This window comes from Lactuca virosa, chromosome 9, assembly GCF_052849685.1.
Source record: "Lactuca virosa cultivar CGN04683 chromosome 9, Lactuca_virosa_CGN04683_v6, whole genome shotgun sequence".
In the NCBI taxonomy this organism is placed as follows: domain Eukaryota; kingdom Viridiplantae; phylum Streptophyta; class Magnoliopsida; order Asterales; family Asteraceae; genus Lactuca; species Lactuca virosa.
In genome coordinates, this window is record NC_136434.1 from 8552398 (window position 1) to 8575529 (window position 23132).

Sequence of the window (23132 nt, forward strand, 5' to 3'; positions counted from 1 at the left end):
CACTTCCCGCACTATCTAACCGCTTGTGAATGCTACGGCTCCCCTGTAGTCTTACAACACTTTCCACACTATCTGACTATTGGTGAATGCTACAGCTCCCCCGTAGTCTTACAACACCGTCATCCTAACTGAACATTAGTGAATGCTACGGCTCCCCCGTAGTCTTACAACACTTTCACTCCAACTGACCATTAGTGAATGCTACGGATCCCCCGTAGTCTTACAACACTTTCATCCTAACTGAACATTAGTGAATGATACGGATCCCCCATATTCTTACAACACTTTCATCCTAATGCAAACGCAACCCAATGCCTTACCCTTAATCTTATCGATTTGAAACACATACAAAGTCGAGCACTCACTCGACCGAACACCCGAAATGGACTCAATCCATGATTGGAGCCCCAACCTGTTTCCCCAAATTCTGCTATCAAGCCCCCACGAAGACGCGATTCACATGCTGGGGAGTTTTACCGAACTCCAAACTCACACAACCCTCAAGTCAAATAGCCACTTGGGTCGCCATTTTCCTCGATGAGGATGAGAAACCCATCTCGGTCTCATACATGTCCCTATCCTGAATACCTGCGCGATTCTCCCCCACTTAGACTGGACTAAGTCTTCACAATACATGTGATTTAAAGGATTCCTAATCCTTCTTACTCTTAAATAACCAACTGCTGACAACCTGTTTCTTACCCGTGCGAGTGCTCTATTGCTGGCCCAAACCCCAAAAGACCACACAACCCCCAAAAAAAAATCAGACGAAGACTTCTTGAATCCTAGCGAAACTAGTAATCTCAGACACCTTGAGATGATGTCACACTTATATCTTGAAGTCCAATTAACCGATGTCCAGACCAAAGTCTGAACAGTAGACCACTTCCCCTGGCACTTCCAAAAGCCAACCCAAGCATAATGATTGAGTCACCAATCCTGACCGTAGACCTTCCGCATCACGTCTCTGAACCGATCCCGACCATAGACCCCGATAAAATTGAACACTCCCAACCAGCAAAGAGGGGAACCGACCTTCACTAACCACCCCATAACTCACGGTATGCACATGGCATATGATCATGTTTGAAGGTACAATCCAATCACAAGCAGGGAAACAAACCCAGAGATACACTTACTAAACCTTGAAACGAAAAACTCCCTCGTACAATTTCCCACAAGAACTGCACTGAATCCGGCCCCGCTGGCCTCTCACAAGCTGACTCGAACTCTTGGGTCCCTTCCCGGGACCCTCCAATGTATGTACCTGATCTGATCCCCTCTTCACAATGTGTTCCAAATCAATCCCTCGTTCTTGGCTCTAGAAACCATAACATCTAGGGTCTCGCACCCTGACCCACTCACCAGCTCAATCGTCAATGACTGAACTGCAATAGTTGGAGCAACCTCTACTCTAAACCGAGCTACTAACTATCCCCGAGACATAGTCTCCAATCCCGAAAGTGCAATAGAACGCACAATCAATCTGTGCCGTCCGATACAAGAGATCCACGGCGAACTCAAAACCCTGACAGTCCTTCCACTAACTGGCTCACCACCGGAGCCGGGACCAAACCCTGGTCCTTCCCCATGTGTGCTCATCCTTATCTGGCAAAGCAGTTATCCCCAATATCAGAGCATAACCAAGAATTCTCCTTCCCATAAGATTCTTAGATTCTCCAAGACTCTCACCGATTCGAGTATGGATCCTGTGCTTTCAATAGTACGGGCCCATACTACCTTCCACACCTATCCATACTTTCCTCAGCAATCCTCTCGAATCCTCTAAGTCACCTACCCCACTGATGCACCAAATATCCGCTGAACAGCAACACGATACTCACTGAAGCAACTCCTAGGCTCCCCTAGGTTCCCAACCTCAACGAATCGCCCCACTAACTTACTGGAGCATATCCTAGGCTTTTCTGGATTTCCAACCTCGCCCTACCATCGGCTGCTGAAGAACTCCCCATGATGCCAGCCATCCACCTCCTGGATTTCGTCATATCCACTTAGTAGCTGACTCCCATCACTCAAGAGTTCCACAAAGTACAAAGCAAGCAGTATTCGTGCAGTAGCACTCCGATCCAAAGAACTGCCATAGAACATTCAGCCCACTTATCCCAACTCGTGCTATCCACATCCATCGATTCTCACTGTCAGCTGTCTTATGCATGCAAATTATACACAGAACAAGATCTAATAGACTGTCGAATAATAGACTCTACCCTAGGACCACAAGCAGACAAGGAACAGGAAATAAGGCCAAGTCAATTATTATAAGGCTATAAGATCCTGACCGTATACAATTTTAAAAGCATACACGTAACAGTTACTAATACCAATAATCATTCTCATTCTAGCATGACATCCAGAATCTCCAAGGCTACAAGCATCACACATCAAGCCAATCTGTCACTGACTGCGCAGCACTAACACGCAAGTCAACCAGCTCATACAACATGTAAAGGCATCTCTCCTAGCCCTAACTAGCATGGGATTCACAGATTCATAATCAAATCATAACAGATAATAGATGTGGGTATTCTGGGGAAACTTACTTGAGCTCGGCCGATTGCATGCACCACACCCTTTCTTGTCTAAAAAAATTTATCGACTTAAAAACATTTTTCTTTTGAAAACTTCTCAGATCCTCTGTTTGAGTTCAGACTCACCCTAAAGTATGTCCGAATCCCTCAAACCAAGGCTCTGATACCAACTTGTAACGACCCAAAAATCAAGGGTAAAAATTTCATTTTTAATATAGTCAAAACATAGATATCATTTATTCCAAACATCCAAAACATTATTAATTAAAACATTTATCAGAGTCCATCCCAAAATCATTCAATGCGGAAAACATGGGTGTGTGCACTACGATCAATCCGAGCCCTTCTTTTCCAAATCGATGATACCTGAAACCAATAAACAAAATTGTAAGCACGAAGCTTAGTGAGTTCCCCAGAGCATACCCCACACCACATAACCACATAATCCACGTTAGCTATAACAGCTACCTAAACCATATCAATCACATAACCATATCAATCACATAACCATATCAATCACATAACCATGCATATAAACATAAACGGATGTCGTGGGCTCCCCCCAAGGTCTTACTCCAGGATGCCATGGGCTCCCCACATGGTCTTACACCTAAGTGTCATGGGCTCTCCCATGGTCTTTAATAGGAAATCCATGGGCTCTCTACATGGTCTTACATCCGAGTGTCATGGGCTCTCCCATGGTCTTTTAGTAGGAAAGCCATGGGCGGCTCTCCCATGGTCTTCCATGCAATTATCACAAAGACAACTAGCATACCACGTAATCACTAGCATACCACATATACATGCATAACAGACATATCAGTAGTGAATCTACAATAAACACTACAACATAGTAGGAAAGCCATGAGCTCTCCACATGGTCTTACATCCAGGTGTCATGGGCTCTCCCATGGTCTTCCATACAAGCATAACACATATAACACTAACATACTTCCTAGCACATAACCAGCTAACATGCCACATAATACAATTTCAGCTAGTGTACCACATATCATAAAATGGGCCGGCCCTGGTGCCTTAGACCCATTGGTATGGTGAGGAGATTCACCTGACACTGTTGAAGTCCCGCGGATAAAACTCTAGTTGCTGGATGACAGATTCCTAAACTGTCAACATCAAATAATACCCAATTAATAATTGGGTTCCAAGCCCAAGGTCCAACTCACACTCCAAAGGCCCAATAGACAAGTAATGGGCCAAAGCCCAACATATGGCCCAATTTTCCAAATTGGGACCAAACCTCTACATGGACTTACTTTAAGGCCCAACCAATTATTCTAGTCCAAACAATTGGCATTCTGATGGCCCAATAGCTAATAATCCTCAAGGCCCAATTATGGCCCACTTATGGCCCAATTTTCCAAATTGGGCCCAAGCCTCTCTAATGGGTCTTATCCTAAAGCCCAATAATTTCCTTAGTCCATACATATGTTCCCAATTGGCCCACAAAGGCCCACAGCAGCTTAGTCCAATAAGTGGCCCAATAAGAACCCAAAACCCAATTAGGGTTTTTCACATGAAATGACGATTAGGGTTAAGTGTTCCTTATTAACCCATTAAGGACTTAATCCATTAAGTCCAAACATACAATGAAATCGGGCTTGAGTCATATCTTCACTCCAATGGTCCAAAATGCGGGTCCCGATAAGTCCAAACCAATAATACCAAAATTAGGGTTTTGTAAACCCTAATTAGGGTTTCTAACCCATTACAATCCAATTAGGCCCAAAAGCTAAGTCCTTAGGCCCATTAGGGTTTCGCTAGTTGGGCACCACCCACTACCACCTCGGGTAGTAGTGGTCAACGACGGCACACGGCCGCTCACGGTGGTGGTTACGGGTTTTCTTTTCATTATTTCGTATCGGTTACAATATTACAAAGCAAAACCCGAATAACACACACTAATACAAACACACACACAACCACCATAGTGGTGGCCGGTGGTGGCACATGGTGCCAGCCACCACCTCACGGTGGTGGTGGTGGCCTTTTTCTTGATTTTCCGGCCAATACAACACCAAAGGTACTCCAAGTATCAATCCAAACGCACCCGAAAGCCTACAGCCACCCGAGATGGTGGTTAACAATGGCGTGGCGGCGACAGCAGGTGGCGGTGATGAGTCCCTTCCGTTTCCTGGCTAAACAAGGATTTACACAACGTTATCTTTCCAAATACGGTCATACCCACCACAAATCACGCACACATTCACCACCGCATGGTGGCGGCAGAAAGAGACAACAACTCCCAACCACCGACCAGGTGGCTGAGGAGGCTAGAACAAACAGAAACGGAAGCCATAAGGCCACCGGTGGTCACAATCGATGCTCCTGACTTCTATCCACCATGAAAAGCGAAATAGAGGAGAGAAATGGTGGCAAAAAGCTTTACACGGAGATTTTCGGTCGCTCACGACCATATAACAGCGAACTTGATCCGTTCGTTGGCCTCCGGTGGTCATGCGAGCTGCACATCGCATCTCCGGTAGCAGCACAGTGGCGGCGGCGTCCAGTGGCGAGGCAGCGGCCATGCTAGACGATCTCGGCGGCCCACGGGTTCAACCTCAACGTGAGGCGCTGTCGGCTGAAACGCCGACGATTAGCTTGGGTCGGCGACATCTGTAACGCCCGTGTTTCTAAGCTAGGCATTAATATTGACATAATAGTCTAGGTTAACCTTTGTAACTCATTTTGAAGAAATGAAAAGGAATTATGTGAATATTATGTGAATTATGTGTTTTATGCTTAATTATTAGGATTTAATTAATTAAGAATAAAAATGAACGTCGAAAATAAATATTAGATAAATCCGATATCTATTAAGAAAGTTGTAGTGGTCGTGACAAGGGTTCCGGATATATAAAATACCGAAATCCGAGTTATAACGAAGAAGTTATGACTTGTCGAAGTTTCGCGACAAAACCGGCACAGTGCCGAATGACGTAAAAAGTGAGTTTTTGATAAACTACTTTTTAGCCTTAGTGATCTAAACGAAAGTTGTAGTGTTCGTTAAACCGAGAGCATGCATAAAAAGAACGCCCAAATTTGACTTCGTATGAGGAAGTTATGATTTTTCTAAGTTTCAGCTTAGCAGTAGATAGCTAAAAACTCGAATTTTAGATCGAGTGATTTTTAGCCGACACGACCTAAACGAGAATCGAAGGTCTCGTCAATTGTAGTACAACAGTAAAAAGACAGACGAAAACGGACGTCGGATGAAGAAGTTATGAATTTTTAACAGATTTCCTGTCCCGGTTTGTTAAAAATAATAATATTAAAATTAAATTCAAAATTAGCCAATGAAGTCTAAATGAAAGTTGTAGAGCGTAATTTTACCTACGCGTGCATATAAAGAACGTCGAAAACGGAGCCCGTATGCGAAAATTATGGATTTTAGAAGTTTTGGCACAAAATTTGAGAAAAAAATGCCAAATCCGAGAAATTTCGCATGGTGGGACTTCGGCCACGTCACCCTCGCTCATAACACGCCACGTGTCCAAAATTGTTGAGTCACTGAAGCCAGCTGGCGAGGCGTGGCCCATTCCCTCGCATCCGAAGTGCGGTCCAGTAGGAGTCTGACGCGTGCCCTTTCTTGACGTGTCCGAGCTTCGCATGGTGCGCCACGACTCCCCTCTCGGACCATAGACCTCGGTCCAATCAGAGGCCAGCAGTTGGACCCTCGCACGTGCGAGCCATGTGCCTGACCTTCACATCTGCTGCCGCGTGGAGTCCCTCAGCCGTCCGATCAGAAGCCTCGCCTCTATAAATAGAAGGGTGCGAGACCTCCCGGGGATAATTTGGAAATTTGACATTTTACACCTCTAAACCCATATTTCTTTCATTCCAACTTCCCCCAAAGCCCCGGTATTATACCAAACACCCGAAACACGTCCCGAAGTGTCCGAGAAGCCCGAGAAACTTATATTTTCGGTTTTGAAGCCCAACCCTCGCAGAGCCCAGTTTCTCAATAAAACTCCCGGTTTTATTAGAAACGATCGTTTTAGGAAACAAAGTGCTGCCCGATTATCATTAAATCAGGTGAGTGTGTAGTCACCTTTATCTTACACCTAGATATATAGTATTTTCTATAAAATATGTGCTATGTGTAATTATATTAATTGTTTAATTGAGGTGACTGTTGAATAGATGTTTTATACAAGTTTTAAACTGTATATGTATTTTATCTACAAATATGTTGGGTAAAACATGGGTAGACGAAATAGTCGATGTGTGTTAAAATGATGAGAGGCCTTGATGTTATTGTGATCCAGTCATCTAGCGGAGTATGGATGACGACCACAGACTTTTCTAGACAGTCCAGTGGAACGCTGGCAGGATCGCAACCTGTAGGTGTTAATGAGCTTGGGTGTTCATTTGCTGTACTCCATCCCCCACATGGTTGCCTTATTTGACATAAATTGCTGGGAAACCCCCAAAGCAGTGTTGTCGCCCCGATGAAAATCCTTATACTAGGTCCCTTGTGATAGATGTTTTAGGGACGTAAGGTGAGGATAACGGGAATGGGTAATCGGGTTATTGTTGTCTGATGAAATTAATAAATTTATTTATTGTGGGTTGAAAACCCTATATGCTCACCAGGCTCCCAAGCCTGACCCACTCAGATTTTTATCTTACAGGTAGTGGACCCCGAGCATAGTCGGATGATGATGAGAGATTTTTGGATTATAGGCCAGTAGTTGTAAATAACTGTTGTAAGGCTTATAATGTATTGTTTATGCTTTTGATCTGTATCGGAACATGACATCCCGAGGTTTTGATATAAAAGGAAAATATATACTTTCTTAAAGAAAGGTTTTGATAAAATTTTATCATGTTTTGTTTTGGGGACCAATTCAGCAACATCTTTTAAAAGGATTTCCCTGACTTTATTTTAAAAGCATAAATTAAATCGGTCTTTTTTGGCCGAGAAATTAGGGGACGTCACAGTTGGTATCAGAGCATTAGTTTAAGCGAAGTAGGAATTTGTAGGATTTCTAGACTTAAACTTAGAATGCTAAGTGATGATTGTGAGATGAGTGTCTACCATATTTTAGACACGGGCACTAGTTTATTTTAGGAAAGATGCCTAAAATGCTTTTATGTGCTAAATGTTATATGTTTGCCATATATGCCATTATTTGTTCGGATCTATGGTCTGTTGCCGACCGGATCTGGAAACCTTATGTGTTTAGGATTCTAAGTGTACGACTACGATATCAGAACCAGCATGTAAACGTTTTGGAGTGATAAGGAGAATTTAAAATACCTATCGAGGATAAAGATCTAAATTCGCCTTATTCGATATATAGATTATAATGGCAAGAACTCGCAGTGGAGTTGGAAATGCAAACGGAAACAGGAATCAACAACCTCAACCCCAAGTACTTGAGCAAGTACCTGTTGCAGGAGCTGCACCTGAGCCAATGACGATGGTTGGGGTACAAGCAATGATGCAGATGATGTTGGATCGCCAAATGGAGGAGACAAGGCGATTACTACAACAGGATAGGGAAGAAACTACGATACCTGTTGAACAGCCCGAATTAAATGAAGGGCGATCAGAAGGAGGGAACTACAGTGGGACTCTTGGTCAAGCCAACCCACCGATAGTTAGACAAAACAACCAGGATGGAGGAGTTGATGGACGTGGATGCAAATACAAAGATTTCATGGCATCCAAACGACCGTGTCTATCTGGAAGCCCGACACCGGTGGAAGTCATGAATTGGATCTCCGAAATGGAGACAATGTTTGAAAGTTGTGAGTGCAGCAACAAACAGAAGACCGCACTTGCAATTCCTCTGTTAAAATCTGGTGTATTGAGCTGGTGGAAGTTACTAGCTGATTTGATGCCCAAGGGAGAAGCTAGCAAGATGTCTTGGGAAGACTTTGTGGTGCAATTGAAATTGCAATACTGCTCTGAGCAGGATCTTCTGGAAATCAATAATGAGTTCCAGAATTTGAAGAAGGGAAAGATGAGCGTTACTGAATACGCTACTAGTTTTACGGAAAAGATGAAGCTTGTTCCTTATCTAGTTCCGACTGAACTCTCCACGGTCAACAAGTTTGCCCTCGGATTACCAGCGGACTTTGGTCTGATGGTCAAGCAAGCAACCACTTTGAAAGCCGCCATCTGGGCTGCTAAGAATGTTGAGACTCATATCAGAGAGAAGGGTCTGGAGAGGGCAGAAGTTGGGTAAAAGAGAAAGTTTGAAGGAACTTCAGGTTCCAACAAGAAAAACAAAATTTCAAAGTCTAAGAAGTTTGGAGGAAGAGGAGGAGGCGAAGTGAAATGGTGTGAAAAGTGCAAGAAAAAGCACTCTGGGAAATGTAGTGAGGAGGTGACTTGCTACAAATGTGGAAAGATTGAGCATTATGCCAACGAGTGTCCGTCCAACAAGAGGGTCTGCTTTGGATGTAACGAAGAAGGGCACGTTTTGAAATAATGTCCGAAGAAGAAGGATGCAGCAAAGCCCAGTCTTCCACCAAAGCCGAAGGCGAGAGCCTTTCAGATGACACTTGAAGCTGCGTAAGAAGAAGCCGATGTCGCTTCAGGTACCTTTCTCGTAAACGAATTGCCTGCCCAAATTTTGTTTGATTCTGGAGCCAATTACTCCTTTATTTCGCATGAATTTGGTAGAAAACTAGCTTTGCCTGTTGATAGACTAGTTAATGCTTTATTAGTCGAGATTGCTAGTGGCAAGTTTGTACCTGTTAGCCATCGTATGAAAAACATCTTCATTGACTTGAATGGGAATAAGTTCCACGAGGAATTATTACCTATCGAGTTAAATGGTTTCGACATAGTTTTAGGAATGGATTGGCTTAGCGCTAATGATGCCAAAATATTGTGTAGGAAGAAGATAGTAAAAGTGAATCCGCCAGGGAAAGAGTCGTTTATGGTGTATGGAGACAAACGCAGAGTAAACTCTGGAATCATTTCCCTAATGAAAGCCATAAAGTGTTTGGTTAAGGGATGTACATCATATCTAGCGTTCGTGATCAATGCTAAGAAGGAAAAGAAGGAGGTGCAGAATATTCCGGTGGTGTGTGACTATCCGGAAGTCTTTCCCGAAGATCTTCCCGGATTGCCCCCTGATCGACAAGTAGAATTCCGTATCGACTTGTTACCAGGAACGACGCCAATAGCAAAAGCACCGTATCGATTAGCACCAACAGAGATGAAAGAACTCATGACACAACTTCAGGAGTTATTGGACAAAGGTTTTATTCGACCTAGCTCATCACCCTGGGGAGCCCCGGTGTTATTTGTAAAGAAAAAGGACGGGAGCATGAGAATGTGCATCGATTACAGAGAGCTGAATAAAGCGACAATAAAGAACAAGTACCCGTTGCCGAGGATTGATGACCTGTTCGATCAGTTGCAAGGTTCGAGCTATTTTTCGAAGATCGATCTTAGGTCAGGATATCATCAACTAAAGGTAAGAGAGCAGGATATTGAGAAGACTGCGTTCAGAACAAGATATGGACACTATGAGTTTTTGGTTATGTCGTTCGGACTAATCAATGCTCCAACAGCTTTCATGGATTTGATGAACAGGGTTTGTAAACCATACCTTGATAAATCTGTGATAGTGTTCATAGATTATATTTTGATTTATTCAAAAAGCAAGCAGGAGCATGACAAGCATCTGCGTGAAGTGCTAGAAGTTCTGAAAAAGGAGAAACTGTATGCAAAGTTCTCCAAATGTGAATTTTGGTTTCAAGAAGTCCAATTTTTAGGTCATGTGGTTAACCAAGAAGGAATAATGGTTGACCCAGCAAAGATTGAAGCTGTGATGAAGTGGGAACAACCAAAAAGTCCTACGGAGATCCGAAGCTTTTTAGGATTAGCCGGATATTATCGAAGATTTACCCAAGGCTTTTCTTCGATTGTGACTCCATTAACAACTTTGACCCACAAAGGAGCTACTTATACTTGGAATGAGAAGCATAAGGAAGCTTTTGAGAAGTTAAAGAAGAAATTGTGTGAAGCACCGATTCTTTCGTTACCTGAAGGAGTTGATGACTTCGCAGTTTATAGTGATGCCTCTGGAGTTGGGTTAGGTTGTGTTCTGACCCAAAGGGATAAAGTGATAGTGTATGCATCGAGACAATTGAAAGAGCATGAAAAGAACTACCCCACTCATGATCTGGAGTTGGCAGCGATAGTATTCGCCTTAAAGATATGGAGGCACTATCTTTATGGTACTAAATGCAAACTTTTCACTGATCATAAGAGTCTTCAATATCTCTTTAATCAGAAGGAATTGAACATGAGGCAACGACTCTGGCTAGAATTACTCAAGGACTACGACTGTGAGATACTTTACCACCCTGGTAAAGAAAATGTTGTTGCTGATGCTCTCAGTCGGAAGGTAAATCTTGAAAAGAAAAGGCCAAGAGCGTTGAGAATTGAAGTTGTCTCGACAATTATGGAAAGTATAAAGAAAGCTCAAGAGGAAGCTTTAGAGAAAAATGACCGAAAGGAAGAACGTTTGGGCAAAACATTAGTGTTTGATACAAACGGTCAATGGCTGAAGGCATTCAAAGATAGGATTTGGGTACCTAAGACGGGAGGCGTAAGAGATCTTCTGATGGAAGAAGCTCACAAGACCATGTAGTCGATTCATCCCTGCAGTACAAAAATGTATAGGGATCTAAAACCCTATTACTGGTGGCTGACGATGAAGCTCGATGTTGCTAAGTATGTGGTCGAGTGTGTAACATGTGCTAGGGTTAAGGCACAACATCAGAAACCGTATGGGAGTTTAGAACCTTTGTATGTACCCATGGGCAAATGGGAAGACATCACCATGGATTTTGTGACTAAACTGCGCAGAACAAGGAATGGTCACGACATGATTTGGGTGGTCGTTGATCGCTTCACTAAGAGTGCGCATTTCATAGCAGCCAACGAGAAATGGTCTATGGATAAACTTGCGAATTCTTACGTGAAGGAAATTGTGAGGCTTCACGGTGTTCCGTTAATGATTGTATCAGATCGTGACATCCGTTTACCTCAAGGTTTTGGAGGAGTCTACAAGAGGAATTGGGTACCAGGTTATGTTTGAGTACAGCTTACCATCCGCAAACCGATGTTCAAAGCGAACGACCAATTCAAACGTTGGAGGATATGCTGAGAGCATGTACCCTGGAATTCCAAGGTAACTGGGATGAACATTTACCTCTAGTAGAATTTTCCTATAATAATAGTTTCCATTCGAGCATCAAGATGGCACCTTATCACGCTTTGTATGGAGAAAAGTGTCGAACGCCGTCATGTTGGCTGGAAGCTGGGGAAAAGCAGTTTATGAGACCCGAAATAGTCCATCAGACTGCTGAAAAGTTGAAAGTGATTAGGGAAAGGATGTTAGCAGCTCAAGATCGACAAAAGAGCTATGCTGACAAGAAAAGACAACCGATATCATTCGAAGTTGGAGATTCGGTTTTACTTAAGGTCTTGCCGTGGAAGGGACTTATAAGATTTGGTAAGAGGGGAAAGTTGAGTCCAAGATTTATTGGACCGTTTAAAGTTCTTCAGAGGATCGGGAATCAAGCTTACAAGCTAGAATTACCGGAAGAACTAGAGGGTATTCATAATACCTTTCATGTGTGTTATTTGAGAAAGTTCACGGGAGATGTGCCCGACATAATTTCGATTTCTGAATTAAGGTTGGATGAAAACAAGATGTTAATTGAAAAACCAGAGGCAATCGTTGACCGTAAGACTAAGAAGTTCCGACTCAAGATGGTCGATTTAGTGCTTGTGCGATGGAAACATACGAATGGGCCAAATCTCACCTGGGAAACGGAGAGTAACATGATGAGTCGCTACCCGCATTTGTTTGCTGATGTGTAATTCCGTGTACGGAATCATCCTAAGGGGGAGAGAATTGTAACGCCCGTGTTTCTAGGCTAGGCATTAATATTGACATAATAGTCTAGGTTAACCTTTGTAACTCATTTTGAAGAAATGAAAAGGAATTATGTGAATATTATGTGAATTATGTGTTTTATGCTTAATTATTAGGATTTAATTAATTAAGAATAAAAATGAGCGTCGAAAATAAATATTAGATAAAGCCGATATCTATTAAGAAAGTTGTAGTGGTCGTGACAAGGGTTCCGGATATATAAAGAATACCGAAATCCGAGTTATAACGAAGAAGTTATGACCTGTCGAAGTTTCGCGACAAAACCGACACGGTGCCGAACGACGTAAAAAGTGAGTTTTTGATAAACTACTTTTTAGCCTTAGTGATCTAAACGAAAGTCGTAGTGTTCGTTAAACCGAGAGTATACATAAAAAGAACGCCCAAATTTGACTTCGTATGAGGAAGTTATGATTTTTCTAAGTTTCAGCTTAGCAGTAGATAGCTAAAAACTCGAATTTTAGATCGAGTGATTTTTAGCCGACACAACCTAAACGAGAATCTAAGGTCTCGTCAATAGTAGTAGAACGGTAAAAAGACAGACGAAAACGGACGTTCCCCCTTTCGGTCCCAAATCCTATCTTTGAATACCTTCAGTCCTTTACCGTTTGTATCAAACACCAACGTTTTTCCCAAACGTTCATCCTTTCAGTCATTTCTCTCTAAAGCTTCCTCTTGAGCTTTCACAATTGTCGAGACAAATTCAATTCTCAACGCTCTTGGCCTTTTCTTTTCAAGATTTACCTTCCGACTGAGAGCATTAGCAACAACATTTGCTTTACCAGGGTGGTAAAGTATCTCACAGTCGTAGTCCTTGAGTAACTCTAGCCAGCGTCGTTGCCTCATGTTCAATTCCTTCTCCATACCTTTAAGGCGAATACTACCGCTGCCAACTCCAGACCATGAGTGGGGTAGTTCTTTTCATGTTCTTTCAATTGCCTCGATGCATACGCTATCACTTTATTCCTTTGGGTCAGAACACAACCTAACCCAACTCCAGAGGCATTACTATAAAATGTGAAGTCATCAACTCCTTCAGGTAACGAAAGAATCGGTGCTTCACACAACTTCTTCTTTAACTTCTCAAAGCTTCCTATGCTTCTTATTCCAAGTATAGACAGCTCCTTTGTGGGTCAAAGCTGTCAATGGAGTCGCGATCGAAGAAAAGCCTTGGATAAATCAGCGATAATATCCAGCTAATCCTAAAAAGCTTCAGATCTCCATAGGACTTTCAATCGTAACCTTCGAGTTACAAAATAAATCCTTATTGAGGACTCCTTCTTCTTCTTAGAATAAGTATTTTCCTTCGTTTATTGTAACAGACCGATGGGTCATGTTCTAATGATCTCTCATTGTATATTGCACTACTTAGACTCAGATCTCCTAGGGACAAATTTCGGAGCAAACTATACCTTCCTTCATGTTCTAATATGATACAATCACAGTTAAACATGTATCATTTCTAACTACCAACTTCTTTAACAATGAGTGTGATACTTCTATTGATCGCTTTGATCATCTTTCACTTCAATCTTCTGGCTTAAGTCAAATGCTACATCGAACTTGGTTCTCTTAACCACATAATAAACTCACCTTAGTCAGACTCAATTTGATATGACCACTAGGGTCAGAATAACAATCATCTTCTTAGTCATTACCGGAACGATGGTAACGACAGACTAGAATAAGACGGAATCAATTACGAGTTCCTTGGTAACCTTGTGACTTTCCCTGATCCAAGTGTGAGTCCTGTGCTTCCAGTAGTATAGATCTCTACTACTATTCACACCTGCTCATACTCGTCCCAAGTACGGTCTCGCAGTCCCCAAGTCCTAAAATCACAAAACAATTTAACACATACGAATGTGTCCAATTAATCATAAAATTTTCCTAGACTCTACTAGGACTTCTTCCATGCGTATCTTCAGTCATCAATTCTACTTCAACTTGGTTGGTGATGGAAATTCCAGACGATGGGACAACTTCAAGAATTACACCAACCATTCCATTCATCGGATGACAAAACCAGGGTTTATATTATTTCCTTGAAACGATTACTCAGAGGTTCAAGTTTACCCTATACTACGCCTCTAATAGGTTGCACTACAATTTACTAACTGCATTGTTACTTTATGTCTTAGTTTTGGGAATATAAGGTCCTTACTCCTGATCCCTTATATCTCCATCTGCTTCATTAAGGATCATTTGGTATACCTTTGGTTTTGGTTTTGGTTGAACATTGGGCATTGCTGCCTCTTTCTTCTTTGGGCAGTCTTTCGAAATGTGCCCTTCCTCGTTACATCGATATCACATCCTCTTGTTGGACGGACACTCATTGGCATAATGCTCAGTCTTTCCACACTTGTAGCAGGTCACCTCTTCGCTACATTTCCCGAAGTGCTTCTTTTTGCACTTCTCGCACCATTTTGCTTCGCCTTCTCCTCCTCCATACTTCGAGAATTTTCTTTTCTCGTTGGACCCTGAAGTCCTTTCAAACTTTCTTTTCTCGCCAACTTCAACCTTGCTGGCGGCTCTCCCCTTAATCATATCTTCAACAGACTTGGCAGCCCAGATGGCTGCCTCCAAAGTAAGTGCCTGACGTACTGGCGCAGTAAGTTCATCCTTACTTTGTTGAAGTAAACGTTTTGTTTCTTCCATCTGTTGATCCAACATCGTACGCACTATTGCCTGCACCCCAGCCATCGTGATTGGCTCAGGCTGTGGATTATCGTTTCCGAATCCACTTTGAGTACTCGCCATTTCGATCTATACACCAATCGTAGGTGAATTTAGATCTTTATTTTCGATAGTCGTTAATTCTTCGTTATTACTCCTAAACGTTTATATGTTAGTTCTAATATCGTAGTCATACGTTTAGAATCCTACACACATAAGGTTTCTAGATCCGGTCGGCAACAGACCATAGATCCGAACAAATAATGACATATATGGAAAACATATAGCATTTAGCACATAAAAGCATTTTAGGCATCTTTCCTAAAATAAACTAGTGCTCGTGTCTAAATTATGGTAGACACTCATCTCACAATCATCACTTAGCATTCTAAGTTTAAGTCTAGAAATCCTACAATTTCTTAGTTCGCTTAAACTAATGCTCTGATACCAACTGTGACATCCCCTAATTTCTCGGCCAGAAAAGACCGATTTAATTTATGCTTTTTAAAATAAAATCAGAGAATCTTTTTAAAAGATGTTGCGGAATTGGTCCCCAAAAACAAAACATGATAAAAGTTTGTCAAAACCTTTCTTTAAGAAATATATAATTTCCTTTTATATTAAAACCTCGGGATGTCATGTTCCGATACAGATCAAAAGCATAAACAAGACATTATAAGCCTTACAACAGTTATTTATAACTACTGACCTATAATCCATAAATCACTCATCATCATCATCCGACTATGCTCGGGGTCCACTACCTGTAATCATAAAAAGCTGAGTGGGTCAGGCTTGGAAGCCTGGTGAGCATATAGGGTTTTCAACCCACAATAAATAAATTTATTGCACTTAAACATCAATCAATCAAACAAATTACCCCAACCCCATTATCTTATTAATTTCTTAAGGGTTTACCCTAAGATTCAACTATCACTCCTTCCTAAGGATTCATCCTAAGGAATAGGCACAAGGTCACACCATCACCATGGTTTATACAATAGGGGCTAAATTCATAGCTCTTATTTATTGACAGTATTATTGACAGTATTCACCCCTGTCATACATGTCAATGGGTTTTTAGAGTACACCTTATGAACATATAGTTCACCCACCTACAGGTTGCAAGCCTGCTAGTGTTCCACAGACCATCTAGAATAGTCCATGGTTGTCATCCATACTCTGTTGAATGACGGGGGTCACCGTTTGGGTAAGGGCTTTTCTCATATTTCACCACTCACCCTCAACTTATGATCTCCTTTCACCACTCACCCTCAACTTATGATCAATATTACTGATCATCTCCTTTATCCAACTCACCTTTCATCACACACCCATTATTTCATCTACCCATGTTTTACCCAACATTTTTGTAGATAAAAACATCCAACTCAAATAAACAAACAATAAATATTCACACAGCACATATTTTATATAAAATACTTCATATCTATGTGTAAGGTGAAAGTAACTACACACTCACCTGATTTAATGAAAATCGGGCAGCAATTTGTTTCCTAAAACGATCGTTCTAATAAAACCGGGAGTTTTATTGAGAAACCGGGCTCTGCAAAGGGTCGGACTTCGAAACCGAAAAGATAAATTTTCCGGGCTTCTCGGACACTTCGTGGCGTATTCCGGGGGTTATAATTGATACCGGGGCTTCGAGGGAACTTGAAATGAAAGAAATATTGAAAAAAGGGCTAAAAATGACAAATTTTCAAAGTATACCCGGGAGGTCTCACACCCTCCTATTTATAGGGGCGAGCCTCCTGATCCAACGGCTGAGAAGCCTCCAGGTGTCGCATATCCGAAGCTCGCAAGGGATGGCTCGCACGAGGGCTGTATGTGCGAAGGGGCTGCTGGCTTCTTGTGATTGGACCGAAGGCTAGGTCCGAAGTAGGGCATCCGTGGCAGCCTTGCGAGGGTTCGGCCATGTGCTAAGAGGGTACGTGTCGCATCTCTACTGGACCACTTCGGATCAGGTCAGGAGCTCGGATGACTCAGCAGCTCGGACACGTGGCTCGCATGACTCACCAATTTCGGACACGTGGCACGTTCTAAGCGAGGGTGACGTGGCAAAAACGTGACTATGCGATTTTTCTCGATTTTTGTGCAAAAACTTCTAAAATCCATAACTTTCGCATACGAGCTCCGTTTTTGACGTTCTTTATATGCACGCGTAGGTAAAATTACGCTCTACAACTTTTGTTTAGACTTCGTCGGCTAATGTTGACTTTAATTTTTATATTATTATTTTTAACAGACCGGGATAGGAAATCCGTTAAAAATTTGTAACTTCTTCATCCGACGTCCGTTTTCGTCAGACTTTTTACCGTTGTGCTACTATTTACGAGACCTTCGATTCTCGTTTAGGTTGTGTCGGCTAAAAATCACTCGATCTAAAATTCGAGTTTTTAGATGTCTACTGCTAAGCCGAAACTTCGAAAAATCATAACTTCCTCATACGAAGTCAAATTTGGGTGTTCTTTTTATACCTACTCTCGGTTTAACGAACACTACGAGTTTCGTTTAGATCACTAAGACTAAAAAGTAGTTTATCAGAAACTCACTTTTTACGACATTCAGCACCGAGCCGGTTTTGTCATGAAACTTCGACAGGTCATAACTTCTTCGTTATAACTCGGATTTCGGCATTCTTTATATATCCGTAATCCTTGTCACGACCACTACAACTTTCTTAATAGATATCGAATTTATCTAAAATTTATTTTTGACGCCCATTTTTATTCTTAATTAATTAAATCCTAGTAATTAAGCATAAAACACATAAAACACATAGAATTCACATAATTCCTTTTTCATTTCTTCAAAACGAGTTACAACGGTTAACCTAGACTATCACCTTAATATTAATGCCTAGGCTAGAAACACGAGTGTTACACCTTATTTGACATAAATTGCTGGGAAACCCCCAAAGCAGTGTTGCCCCGATGAAAATCCTTAGACTAGGTCCCTTGTGATAGATGTTTTAGGGACGTAAGGTGAGGATAACGGGAATGTGTAATCGGGTTATTGTTGTCTGATGAAATTAATAAATTTATTTATTGTGGGTTGAAAACCCTATATGCTCACCAGGCTCCCAAGCCTGACCCACTCAGCTTTTTATCTTACAGGTACTGGACCCCGAGCATAGTCGGATGATGATGAGACATTTTTGGATTATAGGCCAGTAGTTGTAAATAACTGTTGTAAGGCTTATAATGTCTTGTTTATGCTTTTGATATGTATCGGAACATGACATCCCGAGGTTTTGATATAAAAGGAAAATAGATACTTTCTTAAAGAAAGGTTTTGATAAATTTTTATCATGTTTTGTTTTGGGGACCAATTCCGCAACATCTTTTAAAAGGATTTCCCAGACTTTATTTTAAAAGCATAAATTAAATCGGTCTTTTCTGGCCGAGAAATTAGGGGATGTCACAACATCGGTGGGCTAAGATGTTGCGGCGGCTGTCGGAGGTGTTGTGCCGGTGAGGGAGGCATAAGGGTGGGTGGCGGCTGGAGGATATGGAATGGTAAGGTGGCGGTTGGGAATAGTGAAATAGGGTTAGGGTTTGGTTATGTAACGAGAGGGATAAGAATGCATCAGTTAATCCCGTGTCCCATACAACTCCTTACAAAATTGACACTTCCAGTCCTTCCCACTCATAATCTTTTCGAAATAAGTCCATAAGTTACCATTCAACCCCTTGTCCTCCAAAATCTATTCAGTTAAAGTCCTAATAATTACCATGCAACCATTGTCTTCATAAATTCTTTCATATTAAACCCATAATTTACTAAATAGCCCTGAACCTTCATAATTCCTTACAACTAATCCAGAATTTACGTTTTAACCCCAAATATTCAAAAGTTATGACTTTTAACTCCTCGAAACCAACACCTTGCTAAAATATTATGGATTTAGAGATACAATAAAATAAGTTATACATCTCGGGGTTTTCAAATTTATTATTTAATTACTCATTTTATTTAACTTCAAACGGAGTGTTACAATTATCCTCTCTCTCCACTAATCATCCAGTCAAGTTGCTCTGGTGAAGGCAACCCAAAAGGACCATGCTCATAATTGGGTCAAGTACATACCAAATATAGTTATGGGCTTAGACACCTAATCCAACAGTCTCCCACTTGGATGAGTCTAATAACTATAATTGCAAGTATGACTTCAGAATCCGATCAGCAATCGTAGCTCTCAAAAGCCTCTGTCAACTCTGACCCAGTTAAATGACACGTCCTATAGATAAGGGATCGTATAGTTCTCCGTTCTCAAGATATCATGCAGATAGTCACATGGAACATAGTCATATTTATTGTCCAATAGTTTGTTTCTCGGTCTCTGATTTGTTCGACATAGAACTTAATTGAACACATCAACTTAGTCCTGACCGGGCCCGACACATAAGTCAAACCAAATCATCGAGGGGCCCAAGATATCGCTTATATCCTTGTGGGATAAAAGGAACAGATAAACTTCGACTCATATGCTTGTATTATTTGCTTATCAAATCGTACACAACAATATGTTTTATAACATCAAGTTACTGATGCGTTTACGCATTATCAATGCACAACCAACTCGCAAACAACAACTCATATATCTAGGTTTAAAGACTATATGATATTATCGTCTTACAATCACTCGTGATTAAATTCCATGAAGTGATTCAGGTAAGCACGTGTTTAATCCAAAACTCAAATCTTATTTCATATGCACTCATGAACGTTGAAGCAATCTTTTTCTATGTCCAAACACTTTAGACAGTCTACAAGCCAATTCATGACAGTCTTCTTTCATACCTACTTCCAATGTATGATCGACTGTGGATGGTTCGAATAATCTTATTATTCGGGAAGTCAAACCATACAAAGTGAAACAATAGTAAATAATTAACACAAGACAGTAACTTTACTTATAAATAAAACACCTTTTATTTAATCATCAAAAGTTAATTAAAATTTATCTATTACAAGTTTCTAAAAGCTATCTAATCACAAAAACTAATATCGTCCTTCAGCCCAATGCTCCTAGCATGCTGCAAGTGCTTGACCCTACTCAGTCCCTTCGTAAGGGAATTTGCTGGGTTATCCTCTGACGATACCCTATTCACTACGAGGAGTCCCTCTTCTACGCGATATCTAATAAAGTGATATTTCCTGTCGATATGTCTGGATCTGCCATGATCCCTCGGTTCCTTGGTCAAGGCAACCGCACCTTCGTTATCGCAGAAAATCTCCATAGGCTCCTTTATGGCAGGTACAACTCCAAGGTCTCCGATGAAGTTCTTTAGCCATATTGTCTCCTCTGACGCTTCACTTGCTGCAATGTACTCTGATTCGCACATTGAATCAGCCACAGTTTCATGTTTGGAACTTTTCCAAGTCACTGTCCCTCCATTAAGAGTAAAGACCCAGCCTGACTGAGATCGGTAATTATCTCGGTCTGTCTGAAAACTGGCGTCACTGTACCCTCGTACTCTTAAGTCATCACTCCCACCGAGGATAAGAAACCATTCCTTGGTCCTTCGTAGGTACTTAAGAATATTACTGACTACGGTCCAATGGGCTCTACCAGGGTTCCCTTGATATCTGCTGACCATGCTCAAAGCGAAGGTCACATCAGGGCGAGTACAAGTCATAGCATACATGATTGAGCCAACATCGGAAGCGTAAGGTACTCGACTCATCTCTGCTATCTCAGTCTCTGTACTCGGGCTCTGAGTCTTACTCAGTTTGGTATTGCTTTGGATCGGTAACTCCCCCTTCTTGGAGTTCTCCATGCATAAACGTTTCAACACTTTATCCAAGTGAGTATTTTGAGTAAGTCCTATTAGTCTCTTACTCCAGTTTCTCATTATCCTTATCCCCAGAATATAGGCAGCTTCTCTGAGGTCCTTCATAGCGAACCACTTCCCAAGCCAGGACTTAACCTCCTGCAAGGTTGGGATGTCGTTTCCTATGAGTAGTATGTCGTCCACATACAACACGAGAAAACTAACTATGCTCCCACTAGCTTTGACATATACGCATGACTCATCCTCGCTCCTCGCAAAGCCAAACTCTTTGACTTTCTCATCGAAATAAAGATTCCATCTGCGAGATGCTTGTTTCAATCCATAAATGGATTTCTCAAGCTTGCACACTCTATTAGGATGTTTCGCATTGACAAAACCATCTGGCTGACTCATGTAAACATCCTCAGCCAACTTTCCATTAAGGAAAGCGGTTTTTACATCCATCTGCCATATTTCATAGTCATGAAACGCAGCTATGGCTAGCAGCACCCTAATAGACTTTATCTTCGCAACTGGTGAGAAGGTCTCATCATAGTCAACTCCAGGAGTTTTAGTAAAGCCCTTCGTAACCAATCGCGCCTTATACGTATGCACTTTCCCATCCATGTCAGTCTTCTTCTTGAAGATCCACTTGCACCCGACCGTCTTACGACCTGGTACATTGTCAACCAAGTTCCAAACTTGGTTGTCATACATGGACTGAATCTCGCTGTCCATCGCCTTTTTCCACTTCGCAGACTCCGGGCCTGCCATGGCTTCCTTGCAGCTGTTAGGTTCATCCAAATTTACTAGTGTACTATCACTAATAAATGTATCACCCTCAGTAGTAATATGGAATCCATAAAACTCAGGTGGATGACTAACTCTACTGAAATGTCTAGGAGGTAAGGACTCGTCAACAGGCTCAACAGGAGTTTCCTCCTCAGGTTGATCGCTAGTGTTGGAGGTTCCTTCATCGCTTGACTCTTGAAGCTCTTCAAGATCAACTTGCCTCCCACTGTCCTCTTGGCATATGAGCTCTCTCTCGCGAAAGACTCCTCTCCTCGCAATGAAGACAACATTGACACTCGGTCTATAATGAGATATCCAAAGTGTTGGATATAGTGTCTAAGTCCATAACTTTATTTGGTATGTACTTGACCCGACCCGGCATGGTCCATTTGGGTTGCATGGCATTGCAATACTTGGATAGACTAAATGAGAGAATAAGGCACTTATGATTATTAATATATTATAAGTTCTAATATATTAATAATAGTATTATTTAATTAGTATTGATCAAGTATTAATCTAGGATTAATTTGGTGATCAAAGTGAGACTAATTAAATATATAGGGTTGATTATGACAATCATCAATTCTTTTATGGTGGATTAATGATCCATGGTTTATGGGTTATGGATGTAACCAAATGGAGCTCCATGGATAGTCCATGGGAGTTACAAATCCATGGGTCATGGGAAATCAAGAGTCATGACAATTAAGGGCATTCATGTGTAAACCCTAATTGTGATAACACTATAAAAGGAACCCTATGGCTAGTAAAAAGTGGACCTAGTGGACCTAGTGTTACTAGAGAGGGCATAACCGATTTTGAGTGCTAGAAGTATTCTCTCAAGTTATTCCAAGTCTTGTTGTGTTGTGTGAAGCATTTGAGGCACAACATTTGGGGTGCTAGGCTCACAAAGTCTTGAAGGAATCCAAGCAACAACAAGGTATGTATTTCTACTAGTTTTTATGTTTTATGTAATCCCCATGCCATGCTAGTTAGGAAATAACCTTGAAAAAGAAATTTGCATGTATATAGAGAAAACATAGATTCAAGGTTATTAGAGTTGCATGTACACTTAGGAAGTGTTAGAATGCTCAAAACCCATCAGTGGTATCAGAGCCTAGGATTGTTTTCTGTATACTTGATGCAAAACTGCTTAAAAATCGAAAATTCTGCATTCTGACGACTGGACTCGCCGAGTCCATGGGGAGGACTCGCCGAGTCCATGAACAAATTCATTCTACTCGCCGAGTAGAATAGTGCACTCGGCGAGTAGGAGCGTGCTGGGCAGTTTTTTCGAGTTTTGTTGCTGGAAATGGATTAAGATCATTATCCCAATCTGTTTTGGACTTGTAAAATCTGTT